A 21,177-nucleotide genomic window follows, 5' to 3' on the forward strand; every position below is an offset into this window, starting at 1 on the left:
CGGCGGAGAGATCAAGGCAGGCTTTCCCGTGAGTCATGTGTTTCTCTGTGATCACAACAGCATTTCCTGTTGGGAGTCAAGAGTGCATTCAGGGTGGAGTTCATGAGAAAACCTGTCTTAGTCATGAAATACCAATTTTCAACTCTTTAATACAGCCAAGCCACATTCTGGAAGATTACCATGTACAGAGTTTACCAAAAGATTCTTGAAGTTTAAAATTTTGATATTAGAATAATTCATCTTGTCAAAACAAAGCCACCAGTTAACCTATTGTGTACCTATTACACAAATACAGTTGGGTTAAGCACAGAAGGAGGTACAGGGAAGCCTGGATGGCTCCTTGGTTGAGCATCTGACTCTTGATTTTGCCCAGGTGGTGATCCCAGGGTCCTGGGATTGAGCCCACATTGGGTCCATGCCGAGTGTGGGGTCTGCTTAAGATTCTCTCTCTCTGCCGGGCTCCTGCATGCATTCTCTCTCTGTCTCTCTCTCAAAAAAAAAAAAAAAAAAAAAGGAGGGGGGAAGAGGGTTACAAAATTAATACAATGCATGTCCGCTGCCCTGAAAAAGCTTTTGGAAGATCTGATAGGTGTGGGATCTGAGATCAGCAGTTTAAGGATTGGGCAGACAGCCGGGATGAAAGGCATTGGATCTAACTTGCTCTTTGCAACTCCCATGGAATTACAAAGTCCATCAGACCCTCTGAGCCTATCCGCTCTGCCTGCGGATCCCCTGGTTTGCTTTCCCAGCAGAGAAGGACATGTAGTTCAGCTGTCAACCACCCAGGGCCAGCCTTAAATGCATTGACCTGCTTAGATGACAAAATGGATGTTGGAGAGCTCCCTACCCAAAAATACCGACTCCTTGCTTGTTAGGGAATCTGAGGCTCTATAATTAGAGAATTTCTCCTGTGTAGACAGTGTGAGAAAATAGAGCTTGCACTTGTACGTCAGGCAGACCTGAGCTCATATCTCAGCTCTTCTGCGTGCTATGGACCTTAAGCAAGTCACTTATTTTGTGAAGCCCTATTTCCACATCTGTTAAATGGGGATAGTGTACATGAAAGTGGTGAGATAATAGGAACTCAGTACATTATTTCCTTACTTCCTTTTGAAAATCTAGTGGCGTAGAGACTATAAAGCTGAGTAACATCCTAAGCTCTTATGATCTGGCAATTGAATGTCTGTAGGGAAATTAATTACCACCTTCAGCTGTAATACAGAAGATTGGTGCTGCAACCACTCAAGGATGCAATGCCTTTGGCAAAGATTTCTCTGTTGTGATCTTCCCCGCTTATTCTCACAATGTTCATTTTGCTAGACTATCCTGGACAGCAAGGACTATATCTTATTCATTTTTGTATTCCTGATGCATGGCATAGAAGGTGCTCTATAGATGTCTGTTGGATAAGAGACTAAATGAATGAACAAATTTTCTAGGGAGAAGAGAAGAAAGGCAATGTTGGCTAGGAGGGGAACATACCCAGGACTAAGAAGGGAAGGTGAGAGGGCCTCAAAACAAAACAGTCTTTTTGCCTACTTTTAAATTATATCTAGTGGGGCGCCTGGGTGGCGCCGTCGGTTAAGCGTCCGACTTCAGCCAGGTCACGATCTCGCGGTCCGTGAGTTCGAGCCCCGCATCGGGCTCTGGGCTGATGGCTCGGAGCCTGGAGCCTGCTTCCCATTCTGTGTCTCCCTCTCTCTCTGCCCCTCCCCCGTTCATGCTCTGTCTCTCTCTGTCCCAAAAATAAATAAACGTTGAAAAAAAATTTTTTTTTTAATTATATCTAGAATCAGAGCTGCTGATGCTTTAGAGAATAAATTACTCCTCCAGCTCCCCTCCCTGACAGCCACATGTACAGTTACAGCTTCTGCCATTGCTGCTAGTGATAATGATCCTATGGGAAAGGATTAGAAAACCACCTTTTCTTAAAATGGCTTTGGCAATTTTTACAGCTATTTTTCTGCTGCATTTAGGAAGGGCTGGTACCTATTTTTCAGCTACACTTCAATATCTTAAGTAAGTATATATCAGGTCTGACTGACTTTGATGCAAATATGGCTTCTCTGAAGGGGACATGAAGGGTATGTGTCAGGCTTCATGAACTTGTCCACTGCTCCTGAACACCTGCGCTGGCCCAGGTACCTACACAGGCTGAGTTGTGCCTGGCACTGAATGCCAACACCTCATTTTATTTGTAACAGTAACTCCCACACTCAGACACTACATCCCAGAACAGAATCACTGCAACCAAAGCAGGTGAGCCTAGAGGACTTACCACTATCGGCACCCTGTGCTAAACACGAAATTTTTCTCTTTGAACCCCCAGATTCTCCACTAAGAATGGATCACCAAGCAGACCACAACTTTCCTCGAAAAAATTTTATTTCAGTCACCTTCTTGCCCCACCTGGACACTGGTTCATCCACAATCTCCTCTTAATTTTAAATTTTAGAGAACAGGTTAGGTGGTGGGGAGTCTCTGAACTCTTTATGCAAATTAGCCCAACCCCTCCCCAGAGGACTACACACCTAGAGGAGAGGCAGGTTTTGCTAAGCTCTAGCAGAGTATCTAAAGGTACCTAATTATACACTGTTGTGTAACGACAGTGTTACAGAGGTGGCCATAAGAAGACATATCCAAGACCGAAGGACAAAAACGTTCTGCTCATAGCAGCCTTTTCTTCCTGAATGTATATAGGGAACAGTCAGTGGATAACCCTAGTAAAGCACCAGCTAATATATATAATACTGCAGGGGCACCCGGGTGGCTCAGTCAGTTAAGTGTCCAACTTGAATTTGGCTCAAATCATGATCTCACAGTTTGTGGGATCGAACCCGACTTAGGATTCTCTCTCTTCCTCTCTCTCTGCCCCTCCCCCACTCCTGTGCATGGCTCGCACGCCAGCTCTCTCTCTCTCAAAATCAATAAACAAACATTTTTTTTCAAGTACTACAGATATACATAAGATATAATGCAGGCCACAAATGAAACCCCACATGTAATTTTAAATTTTCTAGCACCCATATTTAAATAAGTAAAAAGAAAAAAAGGTATAATTGATTTTCATAATTTACTTAATGCAGATTTCCAATGTATTAGTATTTCTACATACAATTAATATAAAAATATTGAGCTCTTTCACATGATTTTTTTCATACTAAGTCTTCAGAGTCCAATGTATGTTTTATACTTAGAGTACTTCTCAGTTCATAACCAGCCATATTAAATGTTCAAAGCCTCATGTTGTTACTAGCTACCATAATAGAGCAGCTCTAGATTTTTTTAAAAATCTACATTCCATTGGGTCGTCTGGGTGGCTCAGTCAGTTGAACGTCCAACTTTGGCTCAGGTCATGATCTTGCGCCTCATTTTTTTTTTTTTTTAATCTGTATTCCATTACACAGACCAGATCCAATGTCTCATCAAAGTGATCTTAGGAGTTCATGTACTGACATGTGCCATCTGGTCAAAACACATAACTATAATAAAATAGGAAATGAATGTGACTATATGAATGCTTCTCTAACATAATACTATTTCTAGCTCAACTCCAAAGCCAAGATTTACCCTAATAGAAAAAACACTAAAAACATTTCCATTAAAAACAGGAAAAGGACAAGGGTGTCCTTTACCACAATAATTATTTAACACAGTACTGGAGGTACTAAACGGTCCAATTACACAAGAGGAAAACATAGTAAGCCCTTTAAAATTATCATTATTTGAAGATTATATAATTCTTGACCCATAAAACCTGAGTGAATCAACTATAAAGTTATTTAAAATAAGAGAAAGCAATAAGTTGACTAGGTACAAAAATTAATATGCAGAAATCAATAGAATTGATACATACAAACAACAACCCTTCAGAAGCTATCATGGAATAAATAGTCCCATTAAAATAAACAAAAATAAAATACTTAGGAATTAATGATGAAATGCGCAAGACCTACATGAAGAAACTCTTAAAACACTATAAGAGGTTAAAAGAAAGATTGAAAACAAAGGCAAACCACGTTCACAGGTAGGAAGTGTCAATATCACACAAAAAAAACCCATAATTCTCTATTAGATTAAAGAGATGTAAGAGAAATGACATAATTTTGCAAGTGGGGACACAGGGTTGGAATGCATACCTACCTGAACATGAATGACAAAGACAGGATGAATCATCTGCTCCCCTCCATCCCATGCCTGGGGGCCTAGTTCTGATTACAAAAAAAAAAAAAAAAGTCAGGCTGTATGCCCTCCATTCCTCTGGTTGCCTGTGTATGATGACAAAAGAATATGCACCTTTTCCCAAGTTCTATCTCTGCTCTAGCAGTGAATCCATGTAGTGAGATGAATGTAAGGGAAAAGATCAAGCTGTAGAAGCTAAAGATGTCAACCCTAATCCCAATGCTCCCACTTAGAAACTGTTAACTTTATATAACTCACCTCTCTGAGCCTCAGCTTCCTTATCTGTAAAACAGAGATTAAAACGAGCCTGCCACTTACTTCACAGGGTTGTTGTGAGGATGGGAACTGAGGTTTGAAAGAGCTTTGGACCATAAAACTCTTCACTGCTATGTAGTTTATTATCCGACAAGATGAATCCATGTGCCAATTCATGTTTAAGTGACCATCATTAACACAGCTCTAAGCCTGACATAAATAAAATCAATGTAAGCTTATTCCTCAGGGTTGTTTATTTTTAAGAAGCTTCAAGGAATAGACCTTCTCTGGAGTGAGCCATTCCCAACCTCTTGAAAGGCTCCCAGCTGTGGTTTCAAATAATTACCCAGAAACATTTGGATTTTCTTCTTCCTCTCCTGTTGTCCTTTTCTCCGAGAAAATGCAGAATTGTTTACCAAAGAGTGGATGTGAAACACACTGAAGCCACTCATTTGTATAGAATATATGTGTCCTTGACTCGCCACTTGGAAGAGAGCTGTGTCACCAGCATCAGAGTAGGCCCACAAGTGAGACCTAAAATTTTTGTTGCCTTGAAGTCTCCAGATTTTGGGGTATATTTGATTCCACAGCACAGTCTTTCCAGTCCTGCCTCCTACCACTTGGGTTTTATAAATGAAGTGGTGATCAAAGAGAGGACTTAAGAGCTCCAGATCTTGCACGTTGGAACAGATCCGTGAGATAGCCAAGTCTGAAGTATGACCACCTCTACAGGTTGCTGACAGGAAGTGGGGACATATAGAACTCTGATGACGAGTAGAAGCTTTTTAAAAATTTCTTAAGGGAGGTCTTTTTTCAAGATCTATTCAGAAAATTTCTGCATAAATGGCCATTATCACATAAGGGATAAAATTAGATTTGGTAACTAGGGAAAAGTCAGACTAACAATGGGTGGGTGGAGACATTTGTGACTCAGTGTATAAAATCTTTTCTTTGGGAGATTGTCTATGGATGATGCCTTACATTTTGGACATAGCAAAATAATAGATGTGAAATTCGGCCCACATCTTTCATACATATGATTGAGTGAAGCTATCATTTAGAAGAGCCAGTGAGACTTAACCGAGGTCCACACCCCCTTCCCACCATGTGACTTAAGGGACATTAAGCTGAAATGGGGGGACAAAGGGACAAAGAGCTGAACTATGGAAGGAAATGACAGGATGACAGGATTTCCTATAAAGTGCATGAACAAAGCAATAATACACAAGGTACCTTTATAAACAGCACTAGTAAATTTTACATAAATGCCTGACATCACCTTTTGTGCTTTTGAACTATTTCAGTTACAGTAACATCAGAGACAGCAGCCAAAAACATTTGCTATAATTTCAAAATGCATTCCTATTCATGTGAATCAATGCATGAAAATCAATGCACACCTCACATTCAGGAACACTCAGAAACTGTATGCACAGACACCACACAGAGAGGAAGAATACACGTGTCTTATCTCATTTTCTTTAAAAATGTTATATTTTGAGAGCACCAGCAAATGCATATAGTCTTGGGAAGGAAACAGCAGGCTTCCTTAAGCAATTATGAAATTCAAGTCACCAAATTAGCATACCTAAATCATGCAAGTCAGAATAACTTCACTGAGATTTGTCCTAAATAATTAATAAATTACTTTGTGATATTAAAGAATTATTTCATTACTTCACCATTAAAATTCATGGATGCCTCTATTATGTATATTAAACGTTTTAATTTTAAATTATTTAACTCTTAGATGTAGGGGAAATAATATTATTGTATCCTGTATTCTCAAAAAAAATTTCCCTTTATATTACTTTAATCACCTAATGGCTCTTGAAGAAAGCAATTTCCTACAACATTTTATTCTACTCAAAATGCTTTTCCTGTACTTTATCTAGAATGTACTTTATGATGTGTCTACACCAATGTGGGAATGACTGAAAGACAAGACACTGATGAGTAAGAGAAAGAGAAATCATAAACCTTTAAGAACTTGAGTTTGTTTGTTTGTTTTTAATGTTTATTTTTGAGAGAGAGAGAGAGAGAGACAGAGACAGAGTGCGAGCAGGGGAGAGGCAGAGAAAGAGGGAGACACAGAATCCAAAGCAGGCTCCAGGCTCTGAGCTGTCAGCACAGAGCCCGATGTGGGTCTCAAACCCACAAAACACGAGGTCATGATCTGAGCTGAAGTCAGATGCTGAACTGACTAAGCCACCCAAGCGCCCCAAGAATTTGAGGCGTGAAGAACACACATCAGAACAACATGAAAACTATTTTTAAAAACACGTGAGTCCCATCCTCTGAGATTCTAGTTCACCACAAAGCTTACTGGTGGGCACATGCTTCTTTTTCACATTAGCTATCAGAACACTTGGGACCTCTGTCTATCAAGTAGATAGAAGCAGGTGGCATAGTGTGTGCATCACACATGGACATGGCCTGGACATTGTGGGTGGACATCCCCAGCCCTGCCTTATTTTGCTGCCTACATTTTTCATTTCCCTCATTGTTTGTACTTATTTTTAGTTCATCTTGCTAAATTGTGCATATCTTTAGAAGTAGATTTGAATTCCTTTCACAATGTGAAGAATTTTAAGTGAGTGAATAATAATGGGGAAGGATAAATCTTTTAATAGGGAAATTTTATATTTTGTACCCTTTACCCATTTAGCCCAGCCCCCCTCCCACTACCCCTCCAGTAACTCTCAGTTTGTTCTCTATATTTATGAGTCTCTTCTGTTTTGTCTCCCTCCCTGGTTTTTTATTATTTTTGTTTCCCTTCCCTTATGTTCATCTGTTTTGTCTCTTAAAGTCCTTATATGAGTGAGGTCATATGATTTTTGTCTTTCTCTGACTGATTTCACTTAGCATAATACCCTCCAGTTCCATCCACATAGTTGCAAATGGCAAGATTTCATTCTTTTTGATTGCCAAGTAATACTCCGTTGTATATATATGCCACATCTTCTTTATCCATTCATCCATCGATGGACATTTGGGCTCTTTCCATACTTTGGCTATTGTTGATAGTGCTGCTATAAACATGGGGCTGCATGTGTCCCTTCAAAACAGCACACCTATATCCCATGGATAAATGCCTAGTAGTGGAATTGCTGGGTCGTAGGGTAGTTCCATTTTTAGGTTTTTTTGAGGAACCTCCATACTGTTTTCCAGAGTGGCTGCACCAGCTTGCATTCCCACCAACAATGCAAAAGAGATCCTCTTTCTCCACATTCTTGCCAACCTCTGTTGTCACCTGAGTTGTTAATGTTAGCCATTCTGACAGGTGTCAGGTGGTATCTCATTGTGGTTTTGATTTGTATTTGCCTGATGATGAATGATGTGGAGCATTTCTTCATGTGTTGGTTGGCTATCTGGATGTCTTCTTTGGAGAAGTGTCCATTCATGTCTTTTGCACATTTCTTCACTGGATTATTTGTTTTTTGGGTGTTGAGTTTGAGAAGTTCTTTATAGATTTTGCATACTAACCCTTTATCTGGTGTTATTTGCAAATATCTTCTCCCATCCTGTCAGTTGCCTTTTAGTTTTACTGATTGTTTCCTTCTCTGTGCAGAAGCTTTTTATTTTGATGAGGTCCCAGTAGTTCATTTTTGCTTTTGTTTCCCTTGCCTCCGGAGACGTGTTGAGTATGAAGTTGCTGCAGCCAAGATCAAAGAGGTTTTTGCCTGCTTTCTCCTTGAGGATTTTGATGGCTTCCTGTCTTACATTTAGGCCTTTCATCCATTTTGAGTTTATTTTTGTGTCTGGTGTAAGAAAGTGGTCCAGGTTCATTCTTCTGCATGTCGCTGTCCAGTTTTCCTAGCACCACTTGCTGAAGAGACGTCTGTATTCCATTGGATATTCTTTCCTGCTTTGGCAAAGATTAGTTGGCCACATGTTTGTGGGTCCATTTCTGGGTTCTCTATTCTGTTCCGTTGATCTGAGTGTCTGTTCTTGTGCCAGTACCATACTGTCTTGATGGTTACAGCTTTGTGGTATAGCTTGAAGTCTGCGATTGTGATTCCTCCTGCTTTAGTTTTCTTTTTCAAGATTGCTTTGGCTATTCGGGGTGTCTTCTAGTTCCATAAAAATTTAGGATTATTTGTTCTAGCTCTGTGAAGAATTCTGGTGTTATTTTGATAAGGATTGCATTGAATATGTAGATTGCTTTGGGTAGTATTGACATTTTAACCATATTTGTTCTTCCTATCCAGGAGCATGGAACCTTTTTCCATTTTTTTGTGTCTTCTTCAACTTCTTCCATAAGCTTTCTATAGTTTTCAGCATATAGATTTTTCACCTCTTTGGTTACATTTATTCCTAGGTATTTTATGTTTGTTTGTGCAACTGTTGGTGTATAGGAATGCAACCATTATTGGTGTATAGGAATGCAACCATTGTTGGTGTATAGGAATGCAACCAATTTCTGTGCATTGATTTTATATCCTGCAACTTTGCTGAATTCATGAATCAATTCTAGGTGGAATCCTGGGTTTTCCATACAGAGTATCACGTCATCTGCAAAGAGTGAAAGTTTGACCTCCTCCTAGCCGATTTGGATGCCTTTTATTTCTTTGTGTTGTCTGATTGCAGAGGCTAAGACTTCCAATACTATGTTAGATAACAGTGGCGAGAGTGGACATCCCTGTCTTTTCCTGACCTTAGGGGGAGAGCTGTCAGTTTTCCCCCATTGAGGATGATATTAGCGTTGGGTCATTCATATATGGCTTTTATGATCTCGAGGTATGATCCTTCTATCCCTACTTTCTTGAGGGTTTTTATCAAGAAAGAATGCTGTATTTTGCATGACCTTTTCTTCTCATTTTAGAGTTCCAGCTGGTGGTATTTGCTCCTCACTCCATCAACCCCATTCTTGGGACAGGATGTCCTATCCATCACTTACACACAGAATAAACTCAAACAATGTGCTACTCCTCCCAAGGGCACTAACCTTTTCTCTAACTGCAAAATAAGATTTATTACCTCTCAAATCAATTTCAGATATCAAGGAAATGGGAGAAAGTGAAGGAAGTAATCAAATATAGAAAGGTGTTTTCCCAATTCTGTGAAAATTATACTACCCACCCAGGATTATTTCTACTCAGGATAGTTTAAAGGAAAATGTTAGGGTTTCAGTAACAATTTTAATGTATTGCTTTATTGATAACCTACACATCATGTGAAGAGCCAAACTAATAAAGATGCTGAAGAGAGAATAAAAGAGAGTAGTGTGGAAATTGGAAGACAATCCGAAGGGAGTTAAATGGCCACTGACTGTCCATTTATATGGAAGGGAGGTAGAAGCAAAGGTTAGGCAAAAATAATTTGATTGTTGTTAGTCTGGGATAAGAGTTTGAGGGTGGACCTTAAATCACAGGCCATTTGTGTGAGAGGCTATGAGGGCATTTACCACTTGCTCTGCATTTTGGAGGGAATTTTGCCCTTTGTTTGGACTCCCGTATGTGAACATAGAATATCACTGTCCCTGTTATGGATTGAATTACATCCCCCCCCCCCAAAAAAGATGTTGAAATCCTAACCCAAAGTACCTTAGTTAGAAGTAGGTGACCTTATTTAGAAATAGGGTCTTTGCAGATATAATCAATTTAAAATGAGGCCATGCTGGATGACTGGTGTCTTATAAGAAGAAGGAAATTTGGGCTATTGTGAACGGTGCTTCTATGAACATTAGTGGATTTATTAATTTTTTAATCTTTTTTTAACCATATGAGTACATGTAGGTTCATGAAAAATTAGAATAATACAGCAGAAATTATGAAAGGGTGTTTGTAGACTATGGAGTCGGGCCACCATGCTGCACTGACAAGAAAGCAATGTCACAGAGGGATCACACAACACTTCCCAGACTTGCAAGTTCTTCATAGGAAAGGCCATCTTTGTTTTCTTTGTTTGTTTGTTTGTTTGTATGTTTGTTTGTTTTAATATGGAATGCTTCACACGTTAGCATGTGCAGGGGCCGTGCTGAGTTTCTTTATATTGTTCCAATTTTAGTAGATGTGCTGCTGAAGAGAGCACCACAGCAAAGCCTATCAATGAAACACACTAAACCTGGTAGTATGGCAAGTATGTGCGGGTCTAAGCAACAAATCACCTAGCACATGTAAAGTATTTACCAGAAAAAAAGGAGGGTCAAAAATCTAGCCCTAAAGCAAGTTTGTATTCCAGAAGGCTGAAGTCGTACAGACTATATTCTCTGACCGAAATGACATTAAGATGAAAGTTAATAACAAACCATATGTAAAAGTTAACCATCTATTGAAAAGTAATAAATATGCTTCCAAATAACCTATGACTCAAAAAAGAAAAAGGAAATTAGAAAGTATTTGTAACTGTGTGATAATAAAAACATATCAAAATATGTATCAAAAATGTTTAGCATTTAAAGCAACACTTATAGTCTTTATTATATCAGAAAGGAATTAGGTGGAGGGGGCGCCTGGATGGTTCAGTCGGTTGAACGTCTGACTTAATTTCATCTCAGGCCATGATTCAGGCAAAGCCCTATGTCGGGAGCCTGCTGAAGATTCTCTCTCTCTCTCTCTCTCTGTGCCCCTCTCCCCTGCTCGTGCTCTCTCTCTGTCTCTAAAATAAAAAATAAAGAAAGAAATAAAGAAGACAGAAATTAAGTTGAAAGGCAATGAGCTGAACATCTATCTCAAGAAACTAGAAAAAGAACCAAAAAAATCTACAAAAAGTAAAAGAAAGTTAATAATAAAGACAAAAAGCTAATAAGTAATATATAATAAAGAATCAAGAGAAACAAAAGGTTGTGTTTTGGAAAGATTAATAAAAGTGAGAAACACTTGGGAAAACTGTTAAGGGGGAATAAAAAGAAGGCACAAATGACCAATACAAAGAATGTAAGGAAGACGTAACTACAGATTCCACCAACATTAAGAACATAATCAGAAGATATTATTAATAGCCCCATGCCCATGATGTTGAGAATTTTGATAAAAATGGATGAAATTCCAGCAAAATAAGCCTTACCAAAATTAGTTCATGAAGACAGGGAAAATCTACATAATCTGTTTAGAGTCTGTGTCTGGTAACTGACATTTGAGTCATTTGCAGGTCTATTCTCTCTCTTAATCCTGTTTCTTGAAACAAGTAGTAACTTTTCATCAAATAGTAGGCATTATATATGAAAAATCACAGAGGCTCTGGGTGATGTTATCTTCTGTCAGAGAGGATTCACCCTATTCTCTGGCAGGTGACAGATGTGGGTGCAGGAAACCCCAATACACAGTGCATTTAGATTTGAAGCTGCCCTACAGTCTCTTCACGGTCTGACTTTTCTCTTAGTTGTACGCACTCCTAGACTTTAGCTCTCCAAACAAAGCCTGGGGCTTTTACTAGAGCACTTCCTCCATGGCTTCAATTTTTATCTTCTTATCTGGCACTGTGAGGCTACCAAAGACTCCCACCTGGCTTTTCAACCACTTTCTGCTCAATTTCTCTTTTCAGCTTAAGAATCAGTAAATGAGGGGTGCCTGGGCGGCTCAGTCGGTTGAGCATCTGAGTCTTGATTTTGGCTCAGGTCGTGGTCTCGTGGTTCGTGGGATCGGGCCCCAAGTCAGGCTCTACACTGATGGTGTGGAGCCTGCTTGGGATTCTCTCTCTCTCTCTCTCTCTCTCTCTCTCTCTCTCTCTCTCTCTGCCCCTCCCCTGTGCTCTCTCTCAACATAAACAAATAAACATTTAAAAAAAGAATCAGCAAATGCCTCAAGGAGAAAACTAGCCAAGTGTTGGGTTAAATTCTCTGTACTCCCTTTTTCTTTCCAAGATTTTGTCCCCTCAAGTCTTGGCTGTCTTGACAGCCCCCACACTCCAGCGTTCACCGCCTCAGCCTTGCAAGATTGCTGACTTTTGACCGGTTCTGATTCTTCTTAGCCTTCACCTTCTACCCAAATTCTCAGTCTCGGTCCCCATGCCCAGAACTGGCAAGTGCCCCGAGGTATCAAACTTCAGGCAGAATGGGAGGCTCCTTCTCAGTAACATGTATTTCTCTTCAATATACTGGTACCTCAAGTCCATATTGCCTCAGATGCCTTCAAACATGTTTTTGGCACTGAGTTTTTCAGGTTTTCTTGATGGGAGCATTGGTATGCTACAAGCTATATCCTTCTAACTGAAATCAGAAATCTATGTATTAAATAAAGCATGATGAAGCATTGAAGACATAGTGATGGCTTTAGAAGTTATGTTTTTAACATTGACATTTCAGGAGTTAAATGCAGATGGCAGCAGTTGAGAGAGTGAGAAGCTTATTGAAGAGAAGAATAAAGGTACTAACAGCCCTATCTTGTGAAGTGGTCTGTGATGGTTCTAGAAATAAAGATACAAGTATCAATATTCTAACCAGCACAACTCATGTGACATGACCAAAATACAGCTTTATTTTACTTTTCCATTGATCCTCACAGATGCAGCCAGGGATGCTCCCCTCTCCGTTCCCCTGGATAAAATTCCACCAACATTAAGAACATAATCAGAAGATATTATTAATCTTCTTGGCCAGATCCCATGATTTTCTGCTAACTGCCAGGTAATAGATGTACCTCTGTTACTTAAAACTGCAGAATCTTAAGTCAGAAATCTAAAATCCAGGTCTCAAGGCACCTAGGTGGCTCAGTTGGTTAAGCATGCAACTCTTGATGTCGGCTCGGGTCACAATCTCACAGTTTAGGCTCTGTGCTGATAGCTTGGAGCCTGCTTAGGATCCTCTCTCTCCCTCTCTTCTGCCCCTCCCCCCTCAAAATAAATAAATAAACTTTAAAAATGAGATAAAATCCAGCCCTCAAAATAATCAAAAATTTCAATTGACTGAACCTCAGATCTTCTCTCCACTTGTTAGTCTCGTCATGGGCTGAGTGTTGCAGAAGGAAAGGGTTGTGTGGTCTTTCTCCGGCTGCTTTTCTTCTCCAAGCTAGTGCTTCTCACCTCTCCGTGGTTGGAGCACAGAGCGGAGGGAAACGGGGGCAGGGGAATTGCTTACTTAAATCGCTAACACTGTAAGTTAGGTTTAAAGACTGTCCCAGATGTCTAAAATTATCTCTTTCTGCCATGAGCGCTGGCAGAGGCTTACCTACTGGCTCGCTCTGGCCGAAGTACCTGTGACAGGGGTGATGCATCCCTTTCAGTTGGCCTCTCCCCCCCACCACTTGGTTCTCCAGCCATTCACTGAAAAGGATGCTGGCTGCATCACACCATCCTTCTGCAGGACTTCGTATGGCTCCAGAGCATCCCACACTTTTCTGTGTGGTCCCCATTCTGTCCATTAGAAATATTCACACCCCTTTGGACTGGCCACTGAACAGGGGTTCAGTTATTCCCCACTTGCAATAGCAGCTTCCTTGCATTCTACCATCTAAGCTGCTCAGTGGCCAACAGTATCACCTTTTTTGTCCTCCAGATTTCCTCCAATGCGAATTAGACCTCAGTCTGCTTTGTATCCCAAATCACAGGGGCACATACTGGACATCTCATTTGGTCCACATAAAGCCCCTTCATGCTCGCTTTGAGGCAGTGAAATAGGTGATCTCTGCCCCAACCCCCGTTGCTGGGATATGCGGATGAGGCTCCCAACAGAATCTTCTCCAAAAAAATCTTTCTCAGATAAAGCGCTCTCTCCATCTACACTGCAACATATTCTTGAAGTGTAGCAGGTAAAGAAAAGCTCAAGAGTCAATAAACTGGTTCTTGACTACTTCCTTTATAGTTCTGCATTTGGGAATTTGCTTCATATCTGTCATGGTATATATCCTATTAGAAGTTCAGTCAAAAGGAAGACAAGACACATCCCATTTTCATATACTCTTTCTAGTGTATTGTTTATTTAACACTGTAAGGATAGAGCAGTCAACAGTCCCAAATACATGTGCATGTAGAGGCAGACAACTAAAGCAAATGAGTAAAACAGGGCTGAGATAAGAAAGATTATTTGGCCTGCGTGGTCAGTTTTTAATTTTCCCATATGGGGTTGAAGAAATAGCTTACTGCTATCAGAAGAAAAACAGGGACAGTGATGTTAAATGGCAATACGTATCCAGCCTCGGTACTAAAGACCCATACGAGTGCTAGAATCTGGGGGAAACTGGAAATCGGAGTGACGGGCAGTCATGACTCAACTCACGCCAACTGTTTCGTAAAAGAATGCAAACCCAGTTTCGAATATTTGACCATTTTTTTAAGAGAAGCAGGAAAATCTATATTTTTGTGTTATAATTATATTTGATCCTTTACATTTTGGTTCAAACTTTTTTTTTCGAACAGTGTGGAGGCCAAATACAGACTGCCAGTCTACACCCACTAGCAAGACACTAAAATGGTGAACTGAAAGCTCATGGATCAGAGCAGAAAGTCAGTCACTATTTTCTTAAATAGATATATTTATGAATAGTGAGTTTAGTACATTATTCAGACCTGTGAAGGTAACCAAGGGAGTAAAAAAAGCGAAAAGGCTTAAAACTGGTTATCTTTAGAACAACATCAGAAGGACTATAGTTTTTATTAGTCTAAGCATAGACTAGTTTTTATTTGTTTTCTTAAGCTTTTTTAAAGTTTATTTATTTTGATAGAGACAGAGAGAGAGAGAGTGAGAATCCCAAGCAGACTCCACACTGTCAGCGTGGAGCCCTACACAGGGCTTGAACCCACGAAGCAGGAGATCATGACTTGAGCTGAAACCAAGAGTCGGATGTTCAACTGACTGAGCCACCCAGGTGCCCCACTATTTTAGTCTTTAAATTTTTGCCTGTATTACTTTGATTAAAAAATTAAAAGTAAAAAGGAATTTAAAAATCCCTCCACAAAATCCCAACTCTGATTTGACTTCCCTGGCTGGAAAATGTATTCCCATCAGAGAACTAAGGCAATTGACTCTCCACCACCGCTTGCTCTACCAAAGCCCTAACTGCAGCTCCAGAAGTTTTGCAGAAATGTTAACTCTGCAAGTGTTCGTCAAGTTCTGTGCCCAGCTTCTGTATCTGTGCCTTCCTCTCCAACACTGGCTTGCCTGAGATCTTGTTCTTTGTGCATACCCTGTATATAATTCTTGCCGATGGCTCAGGGAGGACAATGGCCATATCTGAGGACCTGCAGAGCATACCTCCAATCCAAGGACCAAGCTCAGCAGACCTGAAGGCCTCTCCAGCCCTCTCTAGTACCCAATGACTCCATGCCATTTTATCATTGAGCTTCCTACTCCGCCCCGACCCCCACCCTATGGAGATAATCCAATGCCATCCTTGTGACTATAAATCAGCTCACAAAAATTGCACTTCCTACAGTAGCCACAACCACCCACATTCATACCACTAGAATATCTTTGTCTCCATGGATTCTCCATCCAGATTTTATGAGGCCATGGGCACAAATTTGTATCTTCCCTTCTGTTGAATGCCTCCCCTATCCTTGGGATGAGTCATTTGTCTGCAGCTTACTACCAACAAAAAGAAGGCCAAGAGACTAATCTGATCCAAGAATGATAGAAATTACAAGGATTTTTTTTATCCTCTTTTAATAAAAGCAGCTAATTTCATGTTTTACTTTGTATCAGGTATGACACTTTGTATACTTGATACTTTGCGTTATACTACTCTATGATGTAGGTACAATTATCTCCATTTCAAGCCAAGGAAACTGAGGCATGGGAAAGTAAATAACCTGCTCAAGGCAAAAATTTAGTAATTGACAAAGACTGTGTTTTAATCCTGGCTCTGACTCCAGAGCCTATGCTCTAAGCTACTATACTAGATAGCTTTTTGGTATAAAATGATACATGAGAGCAAAATGGAAAATCCATAAAACAGGCTATAGTCATCCAAATATAATTCTATTACATATAGAAGATTTCTCTTCACAGGGAAAAGAATTCAACATCATCGATGAGTTTGAGTGTACTCAATACTTACACTCTTAACTGTCTTTCCTGTAATTGTAAACTGTCTAAATGGCATTCTGAGCTTTTACAAATTCAAATAAAAAGAAACTTTCTAAGGCTTGTTCGCTAGAGGTCACTGTCCTCACTCTGGAGTCTGGTTGGTCTTACTGCACAGGAAGGCAGAATTGGGCAACAAATGATGGCTGCCATTCATGTGTCCAGCAGATGTCACTAGAAACCCGTGGATCCTGAAGTTGATTCTGAGCTAAACAGTTAACACTTCATGAAAATAAGCATCTCATTCTGTCAAGGCAGGTTATGCTAAGTTTGTTATTTTAATAATATTTAAAATATAAAGCTATTTGGTTGTCAAGACAGTCTACCTAATATTCATACACAATTCACTTATCTTCTAGGAAAAGAAAACAAAATAAGATATCTTGCTTGACATAACAAGGTAACTGAGGGAAAAACAAGAGGGTTAATTGACAGGAATGACAACTCAGACTGGGTCCAAAGTTGTCTTCTCAACAGCTCTTACCAAAACACATGCCACACCTAGGATTAGGGATACAAATGAGTGCACACAGCTTTCCATGCTTCCATTGTTCCTCATCAAGGTGCTCTCAAGGGTCTTAGCCTGCTGGAGCTCGAGCTGCCATAACCAAATCCCAAAGACTGAGGGGTATTTATTTATTTATTTATTTTAAAGTTTATTTATTTTTAGAGAGAGAGAGTGCACGAGAGGGAGAGTGGGGGAGGGGCGGAGAGAGAGGGAGAGAGAGAATCCTAAGCAGGCGTCACACTGTTAGCACAGAGCCTGATGTGGGGCTCGAACTCATGAACCATAAGATCATGACCTGAGCCAAAGTCAGACACTTAACTGACTGAGCCACTGAGGCGCCCAGACTGGGGGGCTTTTTAAACCACAGAATTCAGGGACGCCTGGGTGGCTCAGTTGGTTAAGTATCCTGCTTCAGTTCAGGTCATGATCTCACATTTCATGAATTTGAGCCCTGCCTTGGATTCCATACTGACAGCTCAGAGCCTGGAGTCTGCTTCTGATTCTGTGTCTCTGTCTCTGCCCCACCTCGTTTTGTGCTCTGTCTCTCTCTCAGTAATAAATAAACATGATAGATAGATAGATGGATAGATAGATAGATAAAAATAAAAATGAACCACAGAATTCATTTCTCATTCAGTTCTTGTAGCTGGGAATCCAAGTTCAAGGTGCAGGCTCATTAGCTCCCTGGTAAGGACTCTCTACCTAGCTTGCAGACAACCACCTTCTCAATGTTTTCTCACATGGTGGAGAGAAAGAAAACAAGCTCTCTGGTGTCTCTTCTTTCAAGGGCAATAATCCCATCAAGAGGGCCCCACACTCATGAACTCACCTAAACCTAATTATCTCCCAAAAGCCCTATCTCTGAATACCCATCACACTGGGGGTTAAGGCTTCCACGCTTGAATTGGGGCAGGGGAAGGCAGACACAATTCAGTCCATAACACCAAGTTTAGTGGTAATAGAGTTGATCAATACAGCCTTCAGTGAGGACTTGGCTATGTCAGAGGAACCTAGAACACAAGTTCATGGTCATTTATACCACGTTAGGCCTTGGAGGCCACATCAGCACCCGCAAGGATACACTGTATTACCTTAGGAATTTATTGCTGCATGATTTAGTTACTTCAGAATTCTAGTTTTTATGCTGTCAGCATGCCTAGGGCAGGCCTACCCATGCCTTACCTCTGGGACTTTGATTGATTTATCAGGAAAGCAGTATTAATCTATCACTTCACAGACAGATGTAGCCTATACGAAACATTCATGGAGGTCTCTCAGCCTCAGAATCTGGTGTATATCATCCAGTTCCATGTATCACCCATTTCATAAATACAGCATTCCAAGAGCAAAAGGCTATCTAATAAGGATGAGTATGGAAATAAACAGTAACATTTTTGTATTTATAAAGTATTATATAGTAATACTATATATTACATATTGTATATATATAGTATATAAAGTATATATATTGTATTATAAAGTATTTATAAATACTTTTATAAATATAAATAAAAATAAACATTTTTATCATTATGACTCAGCTGAAATAATGATAACTTATAGTTCCAGTTAAGAAAGTGCTATTTTAGCTATGGTAGAACATACCCCACTTTATCAACACTGTAGAGAGTGTTGAGAAGCATACTGAGAACAAAAGTCATGTGCTTCAGTGACCTGACCAACACAATGCACAAATGCTTCTACTTGTACTCTTATTCATTTTGGTTCAAGATGTTTAAATATATTAAAATAGATCTTTATATCTTGAAATATAAAATGAGTGTTAAAAGCACGGAGGAAAAGCATACTTTTTAGGTAGGCTGGGATACTGAGGATAGATCCTTCAAAGACAAGGGTTTAAAGTGACTGCAGAACCCAACTCAAAAGACAGAACATATTTCTGGAATATTCCATGCATAAATTTTGAATGCCTTTGCAGAGAACGTCTCTTCTGTTTCAACGGTCTTCTCTGCCTATAAATCCTATTCATTGCCTATAAAGCCTATTCATCATTTAAGGTTAAGTTCAGATAGTTCCTTCACTGTAAAATATTCTCCAGCCTCCTCAACCATGGTCAGAATCAACAACTCTGAGCTCTCTTGTCTCAGTACATTTTACAAACTGGCACCACTAAAAAGCTTATCAAGTTAAATCACTGTCAGGCAGGTAACTCGAGGCAGTACATGCAGAAACACAGGCTCCAGAGCAGATCGTGGCATTCATTTTTCATTCTCCCACATACTAACTGTGTGGCCTTAGATATGTCATTAAGCTTTACCCTGAATCATTTCCTTACCCATAAACTGGAGGTAACTAGGGTTGCCTGGCTGGCTCAGCCTAAAGCATGTGACTCTTAATCTTGAGGTTGTGAGTTCAAGCCCCATGTTGGATATAAAGCTTACCTAAAAAAAAAATAATAAATAAGGGCACCTGGGTGGCTCAGTCGGTTAAGCATCCGACTTCAGCTCAGGTCATGATCTTGTGGTCTGTGGGTTCGAGCCCTGCGTCGGGCTCTGTGCTGACAGCTCTGAGCCTGGAAACTGCTTCAGATTCTGTGTCTCCCTCTCCCTCGGCCCCTGCCATGCTCACGCTCTGTCTCTCTCTCTCTCAAAAATAAACAAATATTACAAATAATAATAATAAATCAATGGAGCCATTCTCTTTAAAAAATGGAGGTAGCGATACGTTTATCTTACTGGGTTATTAGAATAACTAAATAATATAAAATATGAGAACAGAATAATGCCTCGCATAAAGCTGTCCTTAATAAATGTTAACTTTTATTAACTCACCTATTAGATTGGTTGTTCTGTACTGTATGTTAAGATCACCTGGGGAGTTTTTTAAAATTTTGATGCCCAGGACCCACCCAAGACCTATTTTAGAAGATTCTGGATGTGGCTTCCCATGTATTCATAAGTTTTAAGGCTCCCCAAGTGAGGTGAATGCTCTAGAGTTGAGGGCCATTGCATCAGATGTTTACCCCTTTGACAAAGGAAATACTTATCTTTGTATCCTCAGCATTTGGGTTAATGTCACACATATGGGAGAATTCAATTATATTTGTTGTACTGAACTGATGTGAGAAGATCCAACAGGTCATAAAATCAAAGCAAATCTTCAAAGCACTTTCTAAGATCTAAAGATGGTTTTAGCTATAACTGTTTCCCAGAATTACATGCATGTACCCCAGAGTAGACAGCTTACCTGAGTACATCAACGACATTTGGGGGATAAGGGATGGTAGAAAAACACTGGTCAGCAGCAAAGTTTTTCATGGAGACCCAGAATTCCTAGTGATAGAATATCAACAAGTGTAAGGAGAGGTTAAACCCTCATTTGGAAGGACTGAGAAAATATCTTCGACATGTTAATGATACTGTCCACTCTCGAAAAACTATTTTCTCATCATTTCCTGCTCCTTACAACAGGATTGGCTGTGCTCCCAAGAAGCTGAAGTACTTCACCAAGAGGCACGGTGGCTAGTAACACAGAAACTGGTTTGACAGGATAATGCTGAACCATCGAAGACGACGGAAAGATAAAGGATGTGGATTTCAGGAGCTGAAAAAGTAAGCAGCAGTTTTCTCTCTAGAATTTAGAGGTTTTTAGAGCTATGTGGGATCGTAGGGGGATTTTTACATCACTTCAAAAAGGGCTAGGCTTTGGGAGTTGTACAAACTGAAAACATACAGATTTGGACTGTTGAAATGAGAAGCTGTTATTAGGTCCTCTTCTTTGTGGGTCTGCTTTGCGATGATTATTGTAACCACAGAGGAGACAACATTTTCCAGCACTTTGTTATTTTTTAGTGTTCTTTCATCCGACTATCTTCAGTTCAGTATAGCTCGGCTTCAGTGAACATTACAGAATTTTGCTGAAGATTTTAGTTGCAATCAATCAAAAAGCCTTTATTAAGCCCCATATACTCAGACCACTGTACTGGATACTCCAGAGATCAGATTACATACATGATACAAGCTCTCAAGTGGCTCATCATTCCAGTAATTCACATACAAAATGGTTCAACTATTAACTCGGAGCCTGAGCAGCCTGAGATCATGTGTTTAGTACTTTATGCTTACACTGCAGTTTCCCTGGCTTAACACTGAGGATATTTTAGAGCATCTCAAGTCAAGTACCATTTATTATGAGCCTGGAAACACCTTTTCAGTAGGAACACCAAAAGCCATAGTTTTTTCTCCCTCCCCCACCACCTTAAATCTCCAGTAATAGCCAGTCACATATATGCCACCAAATAATCTTCATGAGT

At 40.0% G+C, this 21,177-nt stretch overlaps 1 pseudogene; it reads right to left on the reverse strand.

Annotated features, from left to right (window-relative positions):
* Nucleotides 1–10,372: 10,372 nt before the first annotated feature.
* Nucleotides 10,373–10,470, reverse strand: LOC125166908 (uncharacterized; annotated as a pseudogene).
* Between the last annotated feature and the right edge of the window lie 10,707 nt (nt 10,471–21,177).

The sequence above is a fragment of the Prionailurus viverrinus genome, chromosome B2 (assembly GCF_022837055.1).
Source record: "Prionailurus viverrinus isolate Anna chromosome B2, UM_Priviv_1.0, whole genome shotgun sequence".
NCBI classification, from domain to species: domain Eukaryota; kingdom Metazoa; phylum Chordata; class Mammalia; order Carnivora; family Felidae; genus Prionailurus; species Prionailurus viverrinus.